Here is a 16,283-nt window from a genome sequence, read left to right as displayed (position 1 = left end):
CACACTGGTTGCAATTATTCGTTTTATACGATGGAAAAACTGTTGAATTTATTTTGTATTTTATGCTTCTGGCGTTGACTTCTAAGGCCCTAAGTCTTCGATCTGGTGCAGCAATGCCTCAGAGTTAAGTCTAGGATGCCCGAAACGTCGAAATGATCATTACTTTCACACTGGTTGTTATTATCCGCTTTACACCATGGAAAAACTGTTGCATTTATATTGTATTTTATGCTTCTGGCGTTGACTTCTAAGGCCCTAACTATTCGATATGGTGGAACCACGTCCTAGGGTGAAGCCTAGGTTGCCCGGTACGTAGAAATGACCATAACTTTCACACTGGTTGCAATAATTCGTTTTATACAATGGAAAAACTGTTCTATTTATTTTGTATTTTATGCCTCGGGCGTTGCCTTATGAGGCCCTAACTATTCGATCTGTCGGAGCAACGCCCTAGAGTAAAGCCTAGGTGGCCCGGACCGCAGAAATGACCATAACTTTCACACTGGTTGCCATTATTCGATTTATACGATGGAAAATCTGTTGTATTTATATTGTATTTTATACTTCTAGCGTTGACTTCTTAGGCCCTATCTATTCTTCTGGTTGAGCAACGCCCTAGAGTGCAGCCTAGGATGCCCGAAACGTAGAAATGACCATCACTTTCACACTGGTTGCGATTATACGTTTTATATAATGGAAAGTCTGTTGTATTTATATTGCATTTTATGCTTCTGGCGTTGACTTCTTAGGCCCTAACTATTCGATATGGTGGAGCCACGTCCTAGGGTGAAGCCTAGGTGGCCCGGAATGTAGAAATGAACATAACGTTCATACTGGTTGCAATTATACGTTTTATACAATGGAAAAACTGTTGTACTTATATTGTATTTTATGCCTCGAGCGTTGACTTCTGAGGCCCTAACTATTCGATCTGGTGGACCAACGCCCTAGAGTGAAGCCTAGGTTGCACGGAACGTAGAAATGACCATTATCTTGACACTGTTTGCAATTATTCCTGTTATACGGTGGAAAAACTGTTGTATTTTTATTGTATTTTATGCTTCGGGTGTTGACTTCTGAGCCCCTAATTATTCGATATGGTGGAGCCACATCCTTGGGTGAAGTCCAGGTTGCCCGGTACGTAGAAATGACCATAACGTTCATACTGGTTGCAATTATTCGTTTTATACAATGGAAAAACTGTTGTATTTATATTGTATTTTATGCTTCTGGCGTTGACTTCTTAGGCCCTATATATTCGATCTGGTGTACCAACGCCCTAGAGTGAAGCCTAGGTTGCACGGAACGTAGAAATGACTATAGCTTTCACACTGGTTGCAATTATTCGTTTTATACGATGGAAAAACTGTTGAATTTATTTTGTATTTTATGCTTCTGGCGTTGACTTCTAAGGCCCTAAGTCTTCGATCTGGTGCAGCAATGCCTCAGAGTTAAGTCTAGGATGCCCGAAACGTCGAAATGATCATTACTTTCACACTGGTTGTTATTATCCGCTTTACACCATGGAAAAACTGTTGCATTTATATTGTATTTTATGCTTCTGGCGTTGCCTTCTGAGGCCCTAACTATTCGATCTGGCGGAGCAACGCCCTAGAGTGAAGCCTAGGTGGCCCGGACCGTAGAAATGACCATAACTTTCACACTGGTTGCTATTATTCATTTTATACGATGGAAAATCTGTTGTATTTATTTTGTATTTTATGCTTCCAGCGTTGACTTCTTAGGCCCTATCTATTCTTCTGGTGGAGCAACGCCCCAGAGTGAAGCCTAGGCTGCCCGAAACGTAGAAATGTCCATCACTTTCACACTGGCTGCAATTATTCGTATTATACGATGGAAAGACTGTTCTATTTATTTTGTATTTTATGCTTCGGGCGTTGTCTTCTAAGGCCCTAACTCTTCGATCTGGTGGAGCAACGCCCCAGAGTGAAGCCTAGGTTGCCCGGAGCGTAGAAAAGGCCATCACTTTCACATTGGTTGCAATTATTCCTGTTATACGATGGAAAAACTGTTGTATTTTTATTGTATTTTATGCTTCGGGCGTTGACTTCAAAGGCCCTAACTATTCTTCTGGTGGAGCAACGCCCTAGAGTAAAGCCTAGGTGGCCCGGACCGTAGAAATGACCATAAGTTTCACACTGGTTGCAATTATTCGTTTTATACCATGGAAAAACTGTTGAATTTATTTTGTAATTTATGCTTCTGGCGTTGACTTCTAGGGCCCTAAGTCTTCGATCTGGTGCAGCAATGCCTCAGAGTTAAGTCTACGATGCCCGAAACGTCGAAATGGTCATTACTTTCACACTGGTTTTTATTATCCGTTTTACACCATGGAAAAAATGTTGCATTTATATTGTATTTTATTCTTCTGGCGTGGCCTTCTGAGGCCCTAACTATTCGATCTGGCGGAGCAACGCCCTAGAGTGAAGCCTAGGTGGCCCGGACCGTAGAAATGACCATAACTTTCACACTGGTTGCTATTATTCATTTTATACGATGGAAAATCTGTTGTATTTATTTTGTATTTTATGCTTCCAGCGTTGACTTCTTAGGCCCTATCTATTCTTCTGGTGGAGCAACGCCCTAGAGTGAAGCCTAGGCTGCCCGAAACGTAGAAATGTCCATCACTTTCACACTGGCTGCAATTATTCGTTTTATACGATGGAAAGACTGTTCTATTTACTTTGTATTTTATGCTTCGGGCGTTGTCTTCTAAGGCCCTAACTCTTCGATCTGGTGGAGCAACGCCCCAGAGTGAAGCCTAGGTTGCCCGGAGCGTAGAAAAGACCATCACTTTCACATTGGTTGCAATTATTCCTGTTATAAGATGGAAAAACTGTTGGATTTTTATTGTACTTTATGCGTCTGGCGTTGACTTCTAAGGCCCTACCCAATCGATCTGGTCGAGCAACGCCCGAGAGTGAAGCCTAGGTTGCACGGAACGTAGAAATGACCATAAGTTTCACACTGGTTGCAATAATTCGTTTTATACAAAGGAAAAACTGTTCTATTTATTTTGTATTTTATGCCTCGGGCGTAGACTTCTGAGGCCCTAACTATTCGATCTGGTGGACCAACTCCCTAGAGTGAAGCCTAGGATGCCCGGAACGCAGAAATGACCATCACTTTCACACTGGTTGCAATTATACATTTTATACGATGGAAAATCTGTTGTATTTATATTGTATTTTATGCTTCTAGCGTTGACTTCTTAGGCCCTATCTATTCTTCTGGTGGAGCAACGCCCTAGAGTAAAGCCAAGGTGTCCCGGACCGTAGAAATGACCATAACTTTCACACTGGTTGCCATTATTCGATTTATACGATGGAAAATCTGTTGTATTTATATTGTATTTTATACTTCTAGCGTTGACTTCTTAGGCCCTATCTATTCTTCTGGTTGAGCAACGCCCGAGAGTGAAGCCTAGGCTGCCCGAAACGTAGAAATGACCATTACTTTCACACTGGATGCAATTATTCGTTTTATACGATGGAAAAACTGTTGAATTTGTTTTGTATTTTATGCTTCTGGGGTTGACTTCTTAGGCCCTATCTATTCTTCTGGTGGAGCAACGCCCTAGAGTGAAGCCTAGGCTGCCCGAGACGTAGAAATGACCATCACTTTCACACTAGTTGCAATTATTCCGTTTATACGATGGAAAAACTGTTGAATTTATTTTGTATTTTATGCTTCTGGCGTTGACTTCTTAGGCCCTAACTATTCGATATGGTGGAGCCACGTCCTAGAGTGAAGCCTATGTTGCACGGAACGTAGAAATGACTATAACTTTCACACTGGTTGCAATTATTCGTATTATACGATGGAAAAACTGTTGAATTTATTTTGTATTTTATGCTTCTGGCGTTGACTTCTAAGGCCCTAAGTCTTCACTCTGGTGCAGCAATGCCTCAGAGTTAAGTCTGGTATGCCCGAAACGTCGAAATGATCATTACTCTCACACTGGTTGTTATTATCCGTTTTACACCATGGAAAAACTGTTGTATTTATATTGTATTTTATGCTTCTGGCGTTGCCTTCTGAGGCCCTAACTATTCGATCTGGCGGAGCAACACCCTAGAGTGTAGTCTAGGTCGCCCGAACCGTAGAAATGATCATAACTTTCACACTGGTTGCTATTATTCATTTTATACGATGGAAAATCTGTTGTACTTATATTGTATTTTATGCTTCTAGCGTTGACTTCTTAGGCCCTATCTATTCTTCTGGTGGAGCAACGCCCTAGAGTGAAGCCTAGGCAGCCCGAGACGTAGAAATGACCATCACTTTCACACTGGTTGCAATTATTCGTTTTATACGATGGAAAAACTGTTGAATTTATTTTGTATTTTATGCTTCTGGCGTTGACTTCTTAGGCCCTAACTATTCGATATGGTGGAGCCGCGTCCTATGGTGAAGCCTACGTGGCGGGGAACGTAGAAATGACCATAACGCTCATACTGGTTGCAATTATTCGTTTTATGCAATGGAAAAACTGTTCTATTTATATTGTATTTTATGCTTCTGGCGTTGACTTCTTAGGCCATAACTATTCGATCTGGTGGAGCAACGTCCTAGATTGAAGCCAAGGTTCCACGGAACGTAGAAATGACCATAACTTTCACACTGGCTGGAATTATTCGTTTTATACGATGGAAAGACTGTTCTATTTATTTTGTATTTTATGCTTCGGGCGTTGTCTTCTAAGGCCCTAACTCTTCGATCTGGTGGAGCAACGCCCTAGAGTGAAGACTAGGTTGACCGGAGCGTAGAAATGTCCATTACATTCACATTGATTGCAATTATTGATTTTATGCGATGGAAAAGCTGTTGTATTTATATTGTATTTTTTGCTCCTGGTGTTGACTTCTAAGGTCGTACCTATTCGATCAGGTGGACCAACGCCCTAGAGTGAAGCCTAGGTTGCCCGGAACGTAGAAATGACCATCACTTTCACATTGGTTGCAATTATTCCTGTTATACGATGGAAAAACTGTTGGATTTTTATTGTACTTTATGCTTCTGGCGTTGACTTCTAAGGCCCTACCCATTCGATCTGGTCGAGCAACGCCCTAGAGTGAAGCCTAGGTTGCACGGCACGTAGAAATGACCATACGTTTCACACTGGTTGCAATAATTCGTTTTATACAAAGGAAAAACTGTTCTATTTATTTTGTATTTTATGCCTCGGGCGTTGACTTCTGAGGCCTTAACTATTCGATCTGGTGGACCAACGCCCTAGAGTGAAGCCTAGGTTGCACGGAACGTAGAACTGACCATTACCTTCACACTGTTTGCAATTATTCCTGTTATACGGTGGAAAAGCTGTTGTATTTTTATTGTATTTTATGCTTGTGGCGTTGCCTTCTGAGGCCCTAACTATTCGATCTGGCGGAGCAACGCCCTAGGGTGAAGCCTAGGTTGCCCGGTACGCAGAAATGACCATAACGTTCATACGGGTTGCAGTTATTCGTTTTATACAATAGAAAAACTGTTGTATTTGTATTGTATTTTAAGCTTCTGGCGTTGACTTCTTAGGCCCTATATATTCCATCTGGTGGACCAACGCCCTAGAGTGAAGCCTAGGTTGCACGGAACGTAGAAATGACTATAGCTTTCACACTGGTTGCAATTATTCGTTTTATGCGATGGAAAAACTGTTGAATTTATTTTGTAATTTATGCTTCTGGCGTTGACTTCTAAGGCCCTAAGTCTTCGATCTGGTGCAGCAATGCCTCAGAGTTAAGCCTAGGATGCCCGAAACGTCGAAATGATCATTACTTTCACACTGGTTGTTATTATCCGTTTTACACCATGGAAAAACTGTTGCATTTATATTGTATTTTATGCTTCTGGCGTTGCCTTCTGAGGATCTAACTATTCGATCTGGCGGAGCAACGCCCTAGAGTGAAGCCTAGGTGGCCCGGACCGTAGAAATGACCATAACTTTCACACTGGTTGCTATTATTCATTTTATACGATGGAAAATCTGTTGTATTTATTTTGTATTTTATGCTTCCAGCGTTGACTTCTTGGGCCCTATCTATTCTTCTGGTGGAGCAACGCCCTAGAGTGAAGCCTAGGCTGCCCGAAACGTAGAAATGTCCATCACTTTCATACTGGCTGCAATTATTCGTTTTATACGATGGAAAGACTGTTCTATCTATTTTGTATTTTATGCTTCGGGCGTTGTCTTCTAAGGCCCTAACTCTTCGATCTGGTGGAGCAACGCCCCAGAGTGAAGCCTAGGTTGCCCGGAACGTAGAAAAGACCATCACTTTCACATTGGTTGCAATTATTCCTGTTATACGATGGAATAACTGTTGGATTTTTATTGTACTTTATGCTTCTGGCGTTGACTTCTAAGGCCCTACCCAATCGATCTGGTCGAGCAACGCCTTAGAGTGAAGCCTAGGTTGCACGGAACGTAGAAATGACCATAAGTTTCACACTGGTTGCAATAATTCGTTTTATACAAAGGAAAAACTGTTCTATTTATTTTTTATTTTATGACTCGGGCGTTGACTTCTTAGGCCCTATCTATTCTTCTGGTGGAGCAACGCCCTAGAGTGAAGCCTTGGCTGCCCGAAACGTTGAAATGTCCATCACTTTCACACTGGCTGCAATTATTCGTTTTATACACTGGAAAGACTGTTCTATTTATTTTGTATTTTATGCTTAGGGCGATGTCCTCTAAGGCCCTAACTCTTCGATCTGGTGGAGCAACGCCCCAGAGTGAAGAATAGGTTGCCCGGTATGTAGAAATGACCATAACTTTCACACTGGTTGCAATAATTCGTTTTATACAATGGAAAAACTGTTCTATTTATTTTGTATTTTATGCCTCGGGCGTTGCCTTATGTGGCCCTAACTATTCGATCTGTCGGAGCAACGCCCCAGAGTAAAGCCTAGGTGCCCCGGACCGTAGAAATGACCATAACTTTCACACTGGTTGCCATTATTCGATTTATACGATACAAAATCTGTTGTATTAAATTGTATTTTATGCTTCTAGCGTTGACTTCTTAGGCCCTATCTATTCTTCTGGTGGAGCAACGCCCTAGAGTGAAGCCTAGGCTGCCCGAAACGTAGAAATGTCCATCACTTTCACACTGCTTGCAATTATTCGTCTTATACGATGGAAAAGCTGTTGTATTTATATCGTATTTTATGCTTCTGGCGTTGACTTCTAAGGCCCTAACTACTCGATCTGGTGGAGCAACGCCCTAGAGTGAAGCCTAGACTGCCGGGAACGTAGAAATGACCATTACATTCACACTGCTTGCAATTATTCGTTTTATACGATGGAAAGACTGTTCTATTTATTTTGTATTTTATGCTTCGGGCGTTGTCTTCTAAGGCCCTAACTCATCGATCTGGTGGAGCAACGCCCCAGAGTGAAGCCTAGGTTGCCCGGAGCGTAGAAAAGACCATCACTCTCACATTGGTTGCAATTATTCCTGTTATACGATGTAAAAACTGTTGGATTTTTATTGTACTTTATGCTTCTGGCGTTGACATCTAAGGCCCTACCCAATCGATCTGGTGGAGCAACGCCCTAGAGTGAAGCCTACGTTGCACGGAACGTAGAAATGACAATAAGTTTTACACTGGTTGCAATAATTCGTTTTATACAAACGAAAAACTGTTCTATTTAATTTGTATTTTATGCCTCGTGCGCTGACTTCTGAGGCCCTACCCAATCGATCTGGTGGAGCAACGCCCTAGAGTGAAGCCTACGTTGCCCGGTACGTAGAAATGACCATAACTTTCACACTGGTTGCAATAATTCGTTTTATACAATGGAAAAACTGTTCTATTTATTTTGTATTTTATGCCTCGGGCGTTGCCTTATGAGGCTCTAACTATTCGGTCTGTCGGAGCAACGCCCTAGAGTAAAGCCTAGGTGGCCCGGACGGTAGAAATGACCATAACTTTCACACTGGTTGCCATTATTCGATTTATACGATGGAAAATCTGTTGTATTTATATTGTATTTTATACTTCTAGCGTTGACTTCTTAGGCCCTATATATTCTTCTGGTTGAGCAAGGCCCTAGAGTGAAGCCTAGGCTGCCCGAAACGTAGAAATGACCATCACTTTCACACTGGTTGCGATTATACGTTTTATATAATGGAAAGTCTGTTGTATTTATATTGCATTTTATGCTTCTGGCGTTGACTTCTTAGGCCCTAACTATTCGATATGGTGGAGCCACGTCCTAGGGTGAAGCCTAGGTGGCCCGGAACGTAGAAATGACCATAACGTTCATACTGGTTGCAATTATACGTTTTATACAATGGAAAAACTGTTGTACTTATATTGTATTTTATGCCTCGGGCGTTGACTTCTGAGGCCCTAACTATTCGATCTGGTGGACCAACGCCCTAGAGTGAAGCCTAGGTTGCACGAAACGTAGAAATGACCATTATCTTCACACTGTTTGCAATTATTCCTGTTATACGGTGGAAAAACTGTTGTATTTTTATTGTATTTTATGCTTCGGGTGTTGACTTCTGAGCCCCTAATTATTCGATATGGTGTAGCCACATCCTTGGGTGAAGTCTAGGTTGCTCGGTACGTAGAAATGACCATAACGTTCATACTGGTTGCAATTATTCGTTTTATACAATGGAAAAACTGTTGTATTTATATTGTATTTTATGCTTCTGGCGTTGACTTCTTAGGCCCTATATATTCGATCTGGTGTACCAACGCCCTAGAGTGAAGCCTAAGTTGCACGGAACGTAGAAATGACTATAGCTTTCACACTGGTTGCAATTATTCGTTTTATACGATGGAAAAACTGTTGAATTTATTTTGTATTTTATGCTTCTGGCGTTGACTTCTAAGGCCCTAAGTCTTCGATCTGGTGCAGCAATGCCTCAGAGTTAAGTCTAGGATGCCCGAAACGTCGAAATGATCATTACTTTCACACTGGTTGTTATTATCCGTTTTACACCATGGAAAAACTGTTGCATTTATATTGTATTTTATGCTTCTGGCGTTGCCTTCTGAGGCCCTAACTATTCGATCTGGCGGAGCAACGCCCTAGAGTGAAGCCTAGGTGGCCCGGACCGTAGAAATGACCATAACTTTCACACTGGTTGCTATTATTCATTTTATACGATGGAAAATCTGTTGTATTTATTTTATATTTTATGCTTCCAGCGTTGACTTCTTAGGCCCTATCTATTCTTCTGGTGGAGCAACGCCCTAGAGTGAAGCCTAGGCTGCCCGAAACGTAGAAATGTCCATCACTTTCACACTGGCTGCAATTATTCGTTTTATACGATGGAAAGACTGTTCTATTTATTTTGTATTTTATGCTTCGGGCGTTGTCTTCTAAGGCCCTAACTCTTCGATCTGGTGGAGCAACGCCCCAGAGTGAAGCCTAGGTTGCCCGGAGCGTAGAAAAGACCATCACTTTCACATTGGTTGCAATTATTCCTGTTATACGATGGAAAAACTGTTGGATTTTTATTGTACTTTATGCTTCTGGCGTTGACTTCTAAGGCCCTACCCAATCGATCTGGTCGAGCAACGCCCTAGAGTGAAGCCTACGTTGCACGGAACGTAGAAATGACCATAAGTTTCATACTGGTTGCAATAATTCATATTATACAAAGGAAAAACTGTTCTATTTATTTTGTATTTTATGCCTCGGGCGTTGACTTCTGAGGCCCTAACTATTCGATCTGGTGGACCAACGCCCTAGAGTGAAGCCTAGAATGCCCGGAACGCAGAAATGACCATCACTTTCACACTGGTTGCAATTATTCCTGTTATACGATGCAAAAACTGTTGTATTTTTATTGTATTTTATGCTTCGGGCGTTGACTTCTAAGGCCCTAACTATTCGATATGGTGGAACCACGTCCTAGGGTGAAGCCTAGGTTGCCCGGTACGTAGAAATGACCATAACTTTCACACTGGTTGCAATAATTCGTTTTATACAAAGGAAAAACTGTTCTATTTATTTTGTATTTTATGCCTCGGGCGTTGCCTTATGAGGCCCTAACTATTCGATCTGTCGGAGCAACGCCCTAGAGTAAAGCCTAGGTGGCCCGGACCGTAGAAATGACCATAACTTTCACACTGGTTGCCATTATTCGATTTATACGATGGAAAATCTGCTGTATTTATATTGTATTTTATACTTCTAGCGTTGACTTCTTAGGCCCTATCTATTCTTCTGGTTGAGCAACGCCCTAGAGTGAAGCCTAGGATGCCCGAAACGTAGAAATGACCATCACTTTCACACTGGTTGCGATTATACGTTTTATATAATGGAAAGTCTGTTGTATTTATATTGCAATTTATGCTTCTGGCGTTGACTTCTTAGGCCCTAACTATTCGATATGGTGGAGCCACGTCCTAGGGTGAAGCCTAGGAGGCCCGGAACGTAGAAATGAACATAACGTTCATACTGGTTGCAATTATACGTTTTATACAATGGAAAAACTGTTGTACTTATATTGTATTTTATGCCTCGGGCGTTGACTTCTGAGGCCCTAACTATTCGATCTGGTGGACCAACGCCCTAGAGTGAAGCCTAGGTTGCACGGAACGTAGAAATGACCATTATCTTCACACTGTTTGCAATTATTCCTGTTATACGGTGGAAAAACTGTTGTATTTTTATTGTATTTTATGCTTCGGGTGTTGACTTCTGAGCCCCTAATTATTCGATATGGTGGAGCCACATCCTTGGGTGAAGTCTAGGTTGCCCGGTACGCAGAAATGACCATAACGTTCATACTGGTTGCAATTATTCGTTTTATACAATGGAAAAACTGTTGTATTTATATTGTATTTTATGCTTCTGGCGTTGACTTCTTAGGCCCTATATATTCGATCTGGTGTACCAACGCCCTAGAGTGAAGACTAGGTTGCACGGAACGTAGAAATGACTATAGCTTTCACACTGGTTGCAATTATTCGTTTTATACGATGGAAAAACTGTTGAATTTATTTTGTATTTTATGCTTCTGGCGTTGACTTCTAAGGCCCTAAGTCTTCGATCTGGTGCAGCAATGCCTCAGAGTTAAGTCTAGGATGCCCGAAACGTCGAAATGATCATTACTTTCACACTGGTTGTTATTATCCGTTTTACACCATGGAAAAACTGTTGGATTTTTATTGTACTTTATGCTTCTGGCGTTGACTTCTAAGGCCCTACCCAATCGATCTGGTGGAGCAACGCCCTAGAGTGAAGCCTACGTTGCACGGAACGTAGAAATGACAATAAGTTTCACACTGGTTGCAATAATTCGTTTTATACAAACGAAAAACTGTTCTATTTAATTTGTATTTTATGCCTCGGGCGTTGACTTCTGAGGCCCTAACTATTCGATCTGGTGGACCAACTCCCTAGAGTGAAGCCTAGGATGCCCGGAACGCAGAAATGACCATCACTTTCACACTGGTTGCAATTATTCCTGTTATACGATGGAAAAACTGTTGTATTTTTATTGTATTTTATGCTTCGGGCGTTGACTTCTAAGGCCCTAACTATTCGATATGGTGGAACCACGTCCTAGGGTGAAGCCTAGATTGCCCGGTACGTAGAAATGACCATAACTTTCACACTGGTTGCAATAATTCGTTTTATACCATGGAAAAACTGTTCTATTTATTTTGTATTTTATGCCTCGGGCGTTGCCTTATGATGCTCTAACTATTAGATCTGTCGGAGCAACGCCCTAGAGTAAAGCCTAGGTGGCCCGGACGGTAGAAATGACCATAACTTTCACACTGGTTGCCATTATTCGATTTATACGATGGAAAATCTGTTGTATTTATATTGTATTTTATACTTCTAGCGTTGACTTCTTAGGCCCTATATATTCTTCTGGTTGAGCAACGCCCTAGAGTGAAGCCTAGGCTGCCCGAAACGTAGAAATGACCATCACTTTCACACTGGTTGCGATTATACGTTTTATATAATGGAAAGTCTGTTGTATTTATATTGCATTTTATGCTTCTGGCGTTGACTTCTTAGGCCCTAACTATTCGATATGGTGGAGCCACGTCCTAGGGTGAAGCCTAGGTGGCCCGGAACGTAGAAATGACCATAACGTTCATACTGGTTGCAATTATACGTTTTATACAATGGAAAAACTGTTGTACTTATATTGTATTTTATGCCTCGGGCGTTGACTTCTGAGGCCCTAACTATTCGATCTAGCGGACCAACGCCCTAGAGTGAAGCCTAGGTTGCACGGAACGTAGAAATGACCATTATCTTCACACTGTTTGCAATTATTCCTGTTATACGGTGGAAAAACTGTTGTATTTTTATTGTATTTTATGCTTCGGGTGTTGACTTCTGAGCCCCTAATTATTCGATATGGTGTAGCCACATCCTTGGGTGAAGTCTAGGTTGCTCGGTACGTAGAAATGACCATAACGTTCATACTGGTTGCAATTATTCGTTTTATACAATGGAAAAACTGTTGTACTTATATTGTATTTTATGCCTCGGGCGTTGACTTCTGAGGCCCTAACTATTCGATCTAGTGGACCAACGCCCTAGAGTGAAGCCTAGGTTGCACGGAACGTAGAAATGACTATAGCTTTCACACTGGTTGCAATTATTCGTTTTATACGATGGAAAAACTGTTGAATTTATTTTGTATTTTATGCTTCTGGCGTTGACTTCTAAGGCCCTAAGTCTTCGATCTGGTGCAGCAATGCCTCAGAGTTAAGTCTAGGATGCCCGAAACGTCGAAATGATCATTACTTTCACACTGGTTGTTATTATCCGTTTTACACCATGGAAAAACTGTTGTATTTTTATTGTATTTTATGCTTCGGGCGTTGACTTCTAAGGCCCTAGCTATTCGAACTAGTGGAACAACGCCCTAGAGCGAAGCCTAGGCTGCCCGGAACGTAGAAATGACCAGTACTTTCACACTGGTTGCAATTACCCGTTTTACACGATGGAAAAGCTGTTGTATTTATATTGTATTTTATGCTTCTGGCATTGTCTTCATAGGCCCTAACTATTCGATCTGGTGGAACAACGCCCAAGAGTGAAGCCTTGGTTGCACGGAACGTAGAAATGACTATAGCTTTCACACTGGTTGCCATTATTCGATTTATACGATATAAAATCTGTTGTATTTATATTGTATTTTATGCTTCTAGCGTTGACTTCTTAGGCCCTATCTATTCTTCTGGTGGAGCAACGCCCTAGAGTGAAGCCTAGGCTGCTCGAAACGAAGAAGTGACCATCACATTCACACTGGTTGCAATTATTCGTTTTATATAATGGAAACGGTGTTGTATTTATATTGTATTTTATGCTTCTGGCGCTGACTTCTTAGGCCCTAACTATTCGATATGGTGGAGCCACGTCCTATGGTGAAGCCTAGGTGGCCCGGAACGTAGAAATGACCATAACGTTCATACTGGTTGCCATTATACGTTTTATACAATGGAAAAACTGTTGTACTTATATCGTATTTTATGCTTCTGGCGTTGACTTCTTAGGCCATAACGATTCAATCTGGTGGAGCAACGCCCTAGATTGAAGCCTACGTTGCACGGAACGTAGAAATGACCATAACTTTCACACTGGCTGCAATTATTCGTTTTATACGATGGAAAGACTGTTCTATTTATTTTGTATTTTATGCTTCGGGCGTTGTCTTCTAAGGCCCTATCTCTTCGATCTGGTGGAGCAACGCCCTAGAGTGAAGCCTAGGTTGACCGGAGCGTAGAAATGACCATTACATTCACACTGATTGCAATTATTCGTTTTATACGATGGAAAAACTGTTCTATTTATTTTGTATTTTATGCCTCGGGCGTTGACTTCTGAGGCCCTAACTATTCGATCTGGTGGAGCAGCGCCCTAGCGTGAGGCCTAGGTTGCACGGAACGTAGAAATGGCCACTACTTTCACACTGGTTGCAATTACTCCTGTTATACGATGGAAAAACTGTTGGATTTTTGTTGTATTTTATGCTTCTGTCGTTGACTTCTAAGGCCCTAGCTATTCGATCTGGTGGAGCGACGGCCTAGAGTGAAGCCTAGGATTCCCGAAACGCAGAAATGAACATTACTTTCACACTGGTTGCAATTATTCTTTTTATACGATGGAAAAACTGTTGTGTTTTTATTGTATTTTATGAGTCTGGAGTTGTTTTCTAAGGCCGTAACTATTCGACCAGGTGGTGCAACGCCCTAGAGTGAAGCCTAGCTTGCACGGAACGTGGAGATGCCCATTACTTTCTCACTGGTTTCAATTATTAATGCTATACGATGGAAAAATTGTTTCATTTTTATTGTACTTTGTGCTTCTGGCGTTGACTTCTTAGGCCCTAACTATTCGATCTGGTGGAGCAACGCCCTAGAGAGGAGCCTCGGTTGCACGGAACGTAGAAATGGTCATTACTTTCACACTGGTTGCAATTATTCATTTTATACGATGGAAAATCTGTTGTATTTATATTGTATTTTATGCTTCTAGCGTTGACTTCTTAGGCCCTATCTATTCTTCTGGTGGAGCAACGCCCTAGAGTGAAGCCTAGGCTGCCCGCAACGTAGAAATGTCCATCACTTTCATACTGGCTGCAATTATTCGTTTTATACGATGGAAAGACTGTTCTATTTATTTTGTATTTTATGCTTCTGGCGTTGACTTCTAAGGTCGTAGCTATTCGATCTGGTGGAGCAACGCCCTAGAGTCAAGCCTAGGTTGCCCGGAACATAGAAATGACCAATACTTTTACACTGGTTGCAATTAATCCTGTTATACGATGGAAAAGCTGTTGTATTTTGATTGTGTTTTATGCTTCTGGTGTTGACTTCTAAGTCCCTAGCTATTCGAACTAGTGGAACAACGCCCTAGAGCGAAGCCTAGGCTGCCCGGAACGTAGAAATGACCAGTACTTTCACACTGGTTGCAATTACCCGTTTTACACGATGGAAAAGCTGTTGTATTTATATTGTATTTTATGCTTCTGTCATTGTCTTCATAGGCCCTAACTATTCGATCTGGTGGAACAACGCCCAAGAGTGAAGCCTAGGTTGCACGGAACGTAGAAATGACTATAGCTTTCACACTGGTTGCAATTATTCGTTTTATGCGGTGGAAAAACTGTTGTACTTTTATTGTATTTTATGCTTCGGGTGATGACTTCTAAGCCCCTAACTATTCGATATGGTGGAGCCACATCCTTGGGTGAAGTCTAGGTTGCCCGGTACGTAGAAATGACCATAACGTTCATACTGGTTGCAATTATTCGTTTTATACAATGGAAAAACTGTTGTATTTATATTGTATTTTATGCTTCTGGCGTTGCCTTATGAGGCCCTAACTATTCGATCCGTCGGAGCAACGCCCTAGAGTGAAGCCTAGGTGCCCCGGACCGTAGAAATGACCATAACTTTCACACTGGTTGCCATTATTCGATTTATACGATATAAAATCTGTTGTATTTATATTGTATTTTATGCTTCTAGCGTTGACTTCTTAGGCCCTATCTATTCTTCTGGTGGAGCAACGCCCTAGAGTGAAGCCTAGGCTGCCCGAAACGAAGAAGTGACCATTACATTCACACTGGTTGCAATTATTCGTTTCATATAATGGAAAAGCTGTTGTATTTATATTGTATTTTATGCTTCTGGCGTTGACTTCTTAGGCCCTAACTATTCGATATGGTGGAGCCACGTCCTAGGGTGAAGCCTAGATTGCCCGGTACGTAGAAATGACCATAACTTTCACACTGGTTGCAATAATTCGTTTTATACAATGGAAAAACTGTTCTATTTATTTTGTATTTTATGCCTCGGGCGTTGCCTTATGAGGCCCTAACTATTCGATCTGCCGGAGCAACGCCCTAGAGTAAAGCCTAGGTGGCCCGGACCGTAGAAATGACCATAACTTTCACACTGGTTGCCATTATTCGATTTATACGATGGAAAATCTGTTGTATTTATATTGTATTTTATACTTCTAGCGTTGATTTCTTAGGCCCTATCTATTCTTCTGGTTGAGCAACGCCCTAGAGTGAAGCCTAGGCTGCCCGAAACGTAGGAATGACCATCACTTTCACACTGGTTGCGATTATACGTTTTATATAATGGAAAGTCTGTTGTATTTATATTGCATTTTATGCTTCTGGCGTTGACTTCTTAGGCCCTAACTATTCGATATGGTGGAGCCACGTCCTAGGGTGAAGCCTAGGTGGCCCGGAACGTAGAAATGACCATAACGTTCATACTGGTTGCAATTATACGTTTTATACAATGGA

The sequence above is a fragment of the Calliopsis andreniformis genome, unplaced genomic scaffold (genome assembly GCF_051401765.1).
Source record: "Calliopsis andreniformis isolate RMS-2024a unplaced genomic scaffold, iyCalAndr_principal scaffold0002, whole genome shotgun sequence".
Classification (NCBI taxonomy): domain Eukaryota; kingdom Metazoa; phylum Arthropoda; class Insecta; order Hymenoptera; family Andrenidae; genus Calliopsis; species Calliopsis andreniformis.
Note: the sequence above shows the minus strand (reverse complement) of the source record.